Below are 10,298 nucleotides of genomic sequence, written 5' to 3'. Positions count from 1 at the left end.
ATAAACAATCTGTTTCTTCCATGATATTTATCTCTGGTACTTAAAACCATTTGTTATCTATTATGTCTTAACACTCAAAGGCCTAAAGTCTCTCACTCAGACATAAACAGGCTACTGTAAGACAGAATAACAAATATATGGGTTTTAAGATAAATAACCATGAAATAAACTGAATTGTAAATTAAAGATAAGAACTTACAATGAATACCACAATATTATTTCTCCAAATATCGTTACACCGGGGGCCTCTGATACCAATTTCAAATACTAAATCTAGAAAAAGTGGAATAAAGAAGCTAATATTTAATTAAAGTAAAGGATAGGGTTTTTACAAAGAAAGAAAGCTGCAAGAAAAATAGAAGATTTCTTAAACTATTTTTTGATGCCTTCTTTAGGCTTCTTACATTGCTATTTATAACAAAATTCTTAAACTCTATTTAATTTTTCTTCAATCCCGCACAGTGTTTCTAATAAGGATAAATTTATTGTTTCTTCCACGTAGCCCAATACCGCATTAATGATTGCTTCCACCTGTCTTTGTCACATCATTGATGGATACAATCAATTCTTTTTTGTCTTCATCTGGATGCCTTATTATTTAAGTCATCCCTAAACTTAAATATGGATCTTCCACGTAACCTTCTTGCTTTTATCCTTCTTGGATGTTATCAAGATTCATTAACTCTATTTCATCTAGATGTAATGAATTTAGTAACAGTGACAGTCTTGGTAAGTTCCAAAGCTCCCACGTGTTTTTGATTTTATCTATTATTTGTGATGGAAAATCATCGATCTCTATGTCAGCTATCTTTTTTAATAGTTGCATGGATTAAAACCCAATTAAATAGAAACACGTGTTCTATATAAATCTCCATGTAATCTTTATATAAATCTCTTTATTAAGGAAGCCATTAAGGAAGGAAGACTTTACATCGAGTTGATGTATTTTCCATTGCTTTTGTACAGCCAAAGCAACCAACAGCCTGATTGTGTCAAGTCTGGCCGCTGGTGCAAATGTCTCAAAGTATTCAATGCCATACTTTTGACTGAATCCCTTCACTACCAGCCTTGCCTTCAGCTTGTTCAAAGTTCCATCTACATTATGCTTGGCTCGAAACACCCATTTCACTCCTATGACCTTCCTGTTGGCTGGTCTTGCAACTAGTTCCCATGTTTGATTTTTTTCAATCATGTTCATTTCATTGATCATGGCCTGTTTCCATCCTTATTGAGCTTCAGCCTCTTGAAAACAACTTGGTTCAACAGCAGCCACATCAGCCCTCTCATATATTTTAGTCAATGGTCTGGTTCCCCTGACTGGTACACCATCAATGTCCATTTCAGGTTCATCTTGATCACCTTCAATCTGATCTGTTATCAAGTCTTCAGCAGCAAATTATGGCTCATTCTTATCCCAATTCCAGCTTGACTTCTCATCAAATACAACATCTCTGCTCACAAAGACCCTATTAGATGAAGGATCCAAGATCCTATAGCCTTTCTTGATATTATTGTAGCCCACCATGATACCAGTTTGAGCCTTCTTGGCTAACTTGTCCCTCTTGACAGCAGGAACATGTGCATAACAGATGCAGCCAAAAACCTTTATGTGAGCAAGTGATGGCTTAAACCTAAACCAAGCCTCGAATAGAGTTTTTTGAACTAATGCTTTGGTTGGTCGCCTACTTTGAAGGTATACAGTAGTGTTAATTGCCTCAACCCAAAATGTTTTAGGCAAATTCCTTTCAAACATTAGGCACCTAGCCATGTCCATCAGAGTTTGATTCTTCCTCTCTCTAACACCATTTTCTTGAGGTGTGTAAGTGTTAGTAAGCTGGTGCTTAATGCTTGCTTCATCACAGAAGATTGAAACCTTGCTAAAGTATATTCTGTACCATTATCAGACCTTAGTGTCTTGAGTTTACAACCTGATTCTGTTTCTGCTGCAGCCTTGAACTTCCAAAAAACTGATATTGTTTCTGACTTGTGCTTCAGGAAGTAAACCCAGAAAAACCTCAAGAAATTATCAATGAAAAGAATGAAATACCTGTTACCATTCAAGGACTGTGTCTTCATGGGGCCACACACATCAGTGTGGACTAACTGCAGCTTTTTTGAGGCTCTCCAGGCCTTGTTCAAAGGAAATGGTTGTCTAGCTTGCTTTCCTAGATGACACACTTCACATACTTCTTCTTTCTCAACTAAATTAGTGAAGTTTTCAACCAGGTCCCCTTTGGTCAGCTGAACCAGTGACTTATAGTTGGCATGGCCTAGGCTTTTGTGCCATAGCTTAGATTCATCTAAAATAGTTGTGTAGGCACTATCTGAACTCTTGTTCCAATCCACTACAAAACTTCTGTCAGTCATAGTCACTAACATGAGTTTTGATCCACTTGGATCACTGATTATGCATTATTTGCCTTTGAACACTACAGAATAACCCTTTTTAAGCAACTGAGCTATACTGAGCAGATTTCTGTCAATTTCAGGCACAAATAGGACATTAGAGACAAGTTTGGTACCTATAGGAGTGTCTATTAGCACATCTCCTTTGCTTTCTACTTTGATAAAGTGTCCATTTCCAACTTTTACCCTTGTTTTGAAACTTCTATCAATGTTCTTGAAGATAGTTGTAACAGCCCATTTTTAGGTCAAATTGGAATAGCGGTTTCGGAGCCACAAATATAAATTCAAAATATTTATTTTATTATTTTAATAAGGTTTAAAGCATGATAGATTATTTATGTGAAAGTGTAGTAAAGAAATTTTATTGTTTAAATGCTCAATTCGATAAAAAGGACTAAATCGCGTAACGCGTAAAAGTTAAGTACTATTTTGTAAAGGTGTTATATGGCTATAGCTTGAAATGTGGGAGTCCTTGCATGTCAATAGACCATATTAAGGGTTAGTGGAAGTTGTTAGCTTGGTAAATTTGAAATTATTAAAGTTTATTAAGGTTATTTTGGTAAAATGTCAATTTATGTTAATAATAATAAAACAAATAAAAATTTCATTATTCATTCATCTTCCCAGATTGATTTGAGAAAGGAAATCAGCCATTTTAGGGCTTGACATTCGGCTAAGCTTGAGGGAGTAATTAAGGTACGATTTTACTCGATTTTTAATAATTTCTACGTTTTTGAGCTCGTTACAGCTTAATCTAGCTAGCCCGTACCTTCATTTTTGAAACTGTTACAGATTTTGAAAAGTTCCATTGTTGAATACTTGAGTTCTTTGTTATTAAATGATGGATTTTTGGGGTTTGATGACAGTTTTATTAGTTTTGTAAAGTGATTTTTGACAAAAATGCAAAATAGGGACTAAATTGTGAAATTGTAAAAAGTAGTAGTTAAAAGTGTGAAAAAATGAAAGTTTTGGGTTGCTAATAGCATATAAAAAATTCGGCTATCTTGGGTTATAGTCTAATTTTGTAAATTTTCCATTTTGTGTATAAAGGACTAAATTGCAAAGTAGTCAAAAGTCTAGGGTAAATGTGTAATTTGGCCAATAATGAATGTTTTGGGCTAAATTGAATTGAATGAAAGTTTGAATGAGTTAATTTGATATCATATAGATCAAGATAAGAAAATACCGAAATTAGATTGAGGGAAACGAAAGGTAGATAAGCAGTCAACGGTTATCCGAGCAACTCGAGGTAAGTTCGTATAATTAGAATCGAACTATACTATACTTGAAATGGTTGAATTGAATGTTTATAATTGAATTATATTAGGTATGAATACTTTGATGATATACAAAATTTGTTACTGAGCTTGAGTTGAACTATATAAATTCATTGGATACGAGTGATGTGTTACTGTACTTATAGAAATGGTCGAGCTCCTGCATTTATTGCGAACTCACCAATAGCTCGTATGAGCTTCCTGTTCAGCTCGAAAGAGCTTCCCGTTCATCTCAATCGAGCTCATTGTTATCAGTTCATGATGAGCTTACTGGCCATGCCTCGAAAGAGCATGTATGATGATGAATTGACAGATTATTGACATTGTTCACTCGATTATCCTTTAAAATTCTAATAAATTCAACAAGCCTAAATAATGTTATATAAACAAGATATGGTTTATGTATTAGTTGAATGACTAACATGTGATGATTATGTGTAATTAGGTGATGGATTTATATTGAATTGTTGGCCTGTTATTATTGCATTTGATTTCTTTAAATGGTAAGTTTAATTCTGAATTATACGGGCATACTAAGCTTAGAAGCTTATTCTGTTTCTGTTTCTGTTTCTATGTCTAATAGAGGTTCGTTAGCTCACTTGTTCCGGACAAGTCAGAGTTGCACGTCACACTATCCAAATTTTCGTTTGGTATTTTGAACTTATGAACCTTTGTAAATATGGCATGCATAGGCTAGTTTGATAGTATAAGTTATGTTTTGGAACCATGTTTTGAGTAAGAATTGTATATAAGTTAAGCCATAGGATTTGGCTTATTTGGTACTATGTTTTGGTTGTATATATATGTGTTTAATCATGGTATGTTTTTAGTATGATAATGTATTTATGAGATTATGCAAAGGTAGTCTTGATTTAAGAGGTTAAATGGATGAATTGTATATGATGTTATACAGGTGTATGAACATGTGAATGGTAAGTTTGGATATAGCTTTATTTGTGTATTGAATTGGCTCATTTTGCTGCAAATTGAGTTGTTCATATGAGGTAAAATTTGAATGTATTTGTTTGTGTTTTAGGGTGGCAAATTTGCTATTCAAATAGCCTATTTTTGTCCACACAAGCAGAGACACGGGCGTGTGTCTCAGCCGTATGCGACACACAGTCATGTTACACAGCCGTGTGTCCCCTGGGGTACCCTACGAATTAAAGTCAGTATACCCTCCAATTTTCACACGGCCTAGATGCACGGGCGTGTCTAATGGTCGTGTGTAGAATACGGGCTGGCACACGAGTGTGTGGTCGGCCGTGTGGCCAAGTCAGTAGCCTCCTTAATTTTCACACGGCCTGGCACATGGGCATGTCTTGTGGCCGTGTGGATAAGTCGGTATATGTGCCCTGTTTTGCCATGGGTTAGACACACGGCCTGTTCACACAGGCGTGTGACCTTTTAAAAGTTAAAAAATTTCTAAGTTTCTGAAACTTTTATATGAGACTGAGTTGGTCCCGAATGCATGTTTAAGTATTGTATGCTCGATTTTATGTTCATAAAGAATGTGAATGAATGACATTTACTGTAATGAGATGTTATTTCAATTATAATTGTTCTGAACTGAATGACAAGTCTGGTAATGCCCTTTAACTTATTCCGGCGATGGTTATGGGTTAGGGTTATTACAATAGCAGCATCAGAGGTCATGTGGTTTGTGCAACCACTGTCTATCAACCATCCTTTTGTGGCTTTCCTTTTGAAAGCTGAGCAAGAGACTACAAAGACTTGCTCTTCTTGGTCACTACCTTCTTCTACCACTTGAGCTTCAGCTCTAGGCTGTTGAGGTTGGTTTTGATTCAACTTGCCTTTGTTTCTGTAAACCTTCTCAACATGGCCCATCATTTTGCAAATTTTGCACTACACATCAGGCCTGAACCAACAATTTTCTCCCTGATGACTAAGCCTTTTGTAATGTGGGCAATGTGAATATCTTCTTCTTGCTCCATCTCTCCTAGGCTTTTCTGACCAGACATTCTTCCCTTTATAGCTAGAGGAGCTGGAGGTTGGTCTATTCTTAGCTTAGAAGGCACCTTCTTGATGCTCTTCTTTGCTCCTGAGCATAAAGAGCATTGATCAGCTCAGTCAAAGAGATGTTTGACAGATCTCTTGAGTCTTCAAGGGATGAGATCTTGGCTTCATATCTCTCAGGTAAGGTTGCAATGACCTTTTTCACAATTCTTGCTTCACTAAACTGGTCCCCAAGCAACCTAATGTTGTTCACAACAGCCATGATTCTATCTGAATATTGCTTCATTATTTCTTCTTCTTTCATCTTCAAATTTTCATAGTCCCTTCTCAAATTCAATAGTTGTTGCTTCACTATCTCAAGCCTGTTTTGGAGACTCACACACTATGATCCTTGTGAAAATCACATCAGACACACTATTTTGGATGCATGACATGGCCTTGTATTTTTTGGCTCTATCATCTGAGTGCCGCCTGATCTGAGCCACTGTAGGATTGGCTCTCAAGGATGGTGGTTCAACATCGGAGTTGACAACCTCCCACAAGTCAAATGCCTACAGGTAAGTCTTCATTTTTGCTACCCAAATGTGGTAGCCTTCACAATTGAAGACTGGTGGTGTAGCTGGACAGAAACCTGATGAAGACATGATTTTGAGGAATGAAAAATGACAGGTCCACTAAGAAATGTGCTCTAAATACCAATTGTTAGAACTTAGAAATAAGAATGAAGAAATTTGACAGAAACTTGAGCTTGAAGGCTTGATGCTTGCTGAACAAACAAGAAAATTCAGCTAAGAACTTTTGAGCAAAACAAATAGAATCGGGCAAAAATTTGAGAAAAGAAATGCTTGCGTAATAAACAAAAAATGAAGAAAGCTTGAAATTGAGGCATAATGCCAATACATATACCGGTCAATAAGCTTGGTCAAAAGAAACAAATTTCACGTAAACAATTACCTATTACCACTAAGTAGCCTTGAAACTTATAAAACATGACTTGCGCACATAGGTAAGCTGATTTACCAATCTATTAGCACCTAATTACATAAAAAAAATACCAACTAAGTTTATTTTCAACTAAGTAACAAAACCAATAGTTGAAGTAACAAAATGAAACAGTAGCTTGAACTTTAGCTACAACTGCATGGCTTGGCAGCTTCTCTGCTACTTGTCTGCATGCAGGCCAATCTTCAACAAATATCTTGGAATTGGTCTTTGATCATTTAAAATGAGAAAAAAAAATCACTATAAGCTAGAGAAACAAGCAAAATGGACAATTTTTCTAGTCGTTAAAAAAGTTAAATTTACAAGAATGATGTGGCATTATTTTTAAGTAATATGATAAATTCACATAACCTGAATGACTGCATTTAAACTAACTTGATTATACTTTATTCACTAATTAAATACTATTGTTTGACAATATATCAATTGAGCATGCAATGTCATTAAAAATGATCGTTTTAAAATTTAAGAGCTAGAATACACTTGGTCCTATTAGAATTCATTTACATAATAGTCTTAGGAACAGCGTAAAGATGAAGACCCTCCTTCATATGAAGCGTGAACATTGTCCTGTAATTCACTGCTTTCGTATCATCTACTAATTTTAATCGGAAATGTCGAAGGACAGCAATTGATACTATCTTCATCTGTCGATATGCAAAATCTTTGCCTAAGCAAATTCGAGGACCAGCCTGTCAAAACATTGAATCAATTTTACACAACTAACTAGAAAAGACAATAATATCAACCAACAACCAAAATAAATGTACTCACATGAAATGCTACGAATTTGAAAGGCGATTCAGGCTGGAATACTCCATTGTGAAGCCATCTTTCGGGTCGAAAACAGTGAGCGTCTTCTCCCCAAAGTGTAGACATTCTTCCCATGGCGTAGGCCATGTAGTACACTCCATCACCTTTCCTGACTTTATGGCCATCCGGCAGAATATCATCCTCCATTGCACACCTTCCATCCTTTGTTAACATCAAATTAATTTCGAATCTAATTTCAGATAAAAAGATGTCAAACTATTTCAACTCACTCTATCATGTTAGGGTTTTCTTTTTCTTTTTAAAGTAAGTTCGAATTTACATTTTTTAATACTAGTTAAAAATAGAAATATTTGATTAAATTTGTAAGCTATTCAAGTCAAATTTAAAATACTCAAATTCACACACTTATAACCTAAACTTTGGTTATAATTGAATTAAATTCAAGATTTTCTCTTAAAATGAAACTTTAGTAGTTTACAAATACAAATATCTCTCTAAATTAAATTTAAAACTTTGAGAAAAGCCTAGCTATTTTCTACATAAATGCTAAGGAGAATGTTTGTAGAATATAGGTTAAATTCGTCCCTATACTATATTCAACTTTGGGATTCAGTCCCTCTACTTCAATTTGATGTTCTTATTATTAATATTATGCCTTACTCTCTAAATCACTGACACCATTTAAAAAATTCTTTTGATAGGAGAATGTAAATTTTTTTAGATCATTTAAACGATAAAATTATAATTATCTATAAAAACAAAAAAACTGATTAATGAAAATTTTAAACAGTGCTACTAATTTAGATCAAAGCATAATATTAATATAGGAAATGTAAAATGGGATGGAAAATGTTTGTAGAATAAAAAGTTTTTGAGTGAACTTACAATTGGAACTGCAGGGTAAAGCCTTAAGGTCTCAGTTAATGCAGCATGAAGATAATGCATTTGGTCAAGGGTAGCCTCGGTTATGTTGGTCACGAAATCATCGACATATTCATATTCTACTTCACGATTGCTGATGTCCCTCACTTCTTCTGCAATTTTCTCTTGTATCAATGGGTTCTTACACAGCATATAGAAGAACCAGCTTAAAGTATTTGCAGATGTGTCTTTGCCTGCTATTATGAAGTTCAGTATTATTTCCCTTAGGTATTTGTCATTCATCGTTTCTGGATCCTTCTCGCTTTCCACTAAAAATCTTGAAAGTATATCTTCTTTCACATTCTTCAAATAAATAAATACAAACTATTAAAAACCATATAATATATTCTAAGTTGATATCTCCTTAAATCATAAATAGATTTCAATCTTCATTATAATAAAAATTGATTGAATTTTCAAACTATATATATATATATTGTATCACCATTGGTTGTGAACTCAAATTTAGCTTTGAGCATATTTAAAACCAATGAATGAATTGCAAATAGGTATATCTCAAGAGTTAAAAAAAACCATCCCAAATTTTAATGACACATTAATCCTGTATTTTTTATTTTTTTAATACGTGAACTCTAAATTATTAATACAGTAAGTATACATCTATTCACAAATAACATGTAATGCTTAAATTGATGGTTAGACTAATAGAATGACACTATTGATACAAGATAACTACTTCAAAAACTCAATTAAAATATTATAAAGTTTAAAATTTTGAATCATAATTTGAAGTCATTTAGTGCACTTAACCCTTCTTAAAAAAAAAGTGATTTATTAACAAAAAGGAAGTTGATATCCAAATTTATGGCTCACCAATTCTGGGTTCATGGGGAGTAGTTTCCTCTTGGTGCTAATAACATTGTGGACGAAATTGTGAATGATTTGGATATTGTTTTTGAGGGCAGCTTCGGAGCCAATATTAAGAGACCTTTTAAACTTCCAAAAAGGGTCAACGTAGCGCCAGTACACCATCTCATTGGCATCATCGAAAGCCTTCATAAAGGTGTTCCCTTCTTTACTCGAGCCATCCATGCATTTCAGATCAATCCCAAACCCAACTTTGAACATCGACTCGAGTGTGCTTTTCATTAACATCTTCTACACATCACCGTGCAAAAAGAATTAAATAAAGGATATTATTTTATACACTCACCGTGTAAATTTTTAATTCTGTAAGTATGATGATATATATATATTGAATACCTACTCATGGAGACTACCAAATAATTGTGATAAAACTAAATTCTTTTGAAATTTAGCATACAAAGCTACCATTTCTAAAGAAATAGTTTTCAAAATCGAAGGGCTTACTTGCATATCAAAAGCTTGGCCCGACACAGCCAACTCGTAAATATTCCCAACAAGCTTAGCAGCATCTCCTCTGAAGACAGAGCAGCTAAAATCTCTAAGAACCCTAGTCGAGAACTCGAAACTGGCAAGCTTCCGCTGCTGCCGCCACTTAACTCCGTCCACCGCGAAGATCCCTTCTCCCAAAAATCCAAAATATCTCTTGATTCCGTTTACCTTTGCAGTATCTATCAAACCTAGTTTTCAATACATGCTCCACGTTTCGTGTATCGATGGTGTATATTTCACTCTGTTCTAAAGCTAGTAGCCTGTAAGTTGGCTGTTCTTTGGCTGCTTCCGCTTGATAGTCGTAGAGATAGTTTAGATATAAAAGCTGATTAAAAACGGAGCCCTTCACCGGCGGGTAATCGGGATCGTTGATCGATTTTCCGGTGACGGTTTTGATGGCGAGGAATAAGAAGATCAGCAAGAGAAATAATGGTGGCAATGATATGAGGAAGAAGATGGTAGCGAGTATAATATCCATTTTTTTCTTCTTCTCTTTGTTTTAGTGAAATGCTTTGCAGTTGAAGGCAATAGATATATTGTTGAATTATGTTCCATTCATTATCT

General features: G+C 34.7%; 1 pseudogene; it reads right to left on the bottom strand.

Moving 5' to 3' along the window:
• Positions 1–7,026: 7,026 nt before the first annotated feature.
• Positions 7,027–10,298, bottom strand: LOC107891336 (cytochrome P450 704C1-like; annotated as a pseudogene).

The sequence above is a fragment of the Gossypium hirsutum genome, chromosome A08 (assembly GCF_007990345.1).
Source record: "Gossypium hirsutum isolate 1008001.06 chromosome A08, Gossypium_hirsutum_v2.1, whole genome shotgun sequence".
NCBI classification, from domain to species: domain Eukaryota; kingdom Viridiplantae; phylum Streptophyta; class Magnoliopsida; order Malvales; family Malvaceae; genus Gossypium; species Gossypium hirsutum.
Note: the sequence above shows the minus strand (reverse complement) of the source record. Positions and strands in the feature narration are given on the sequence as shown.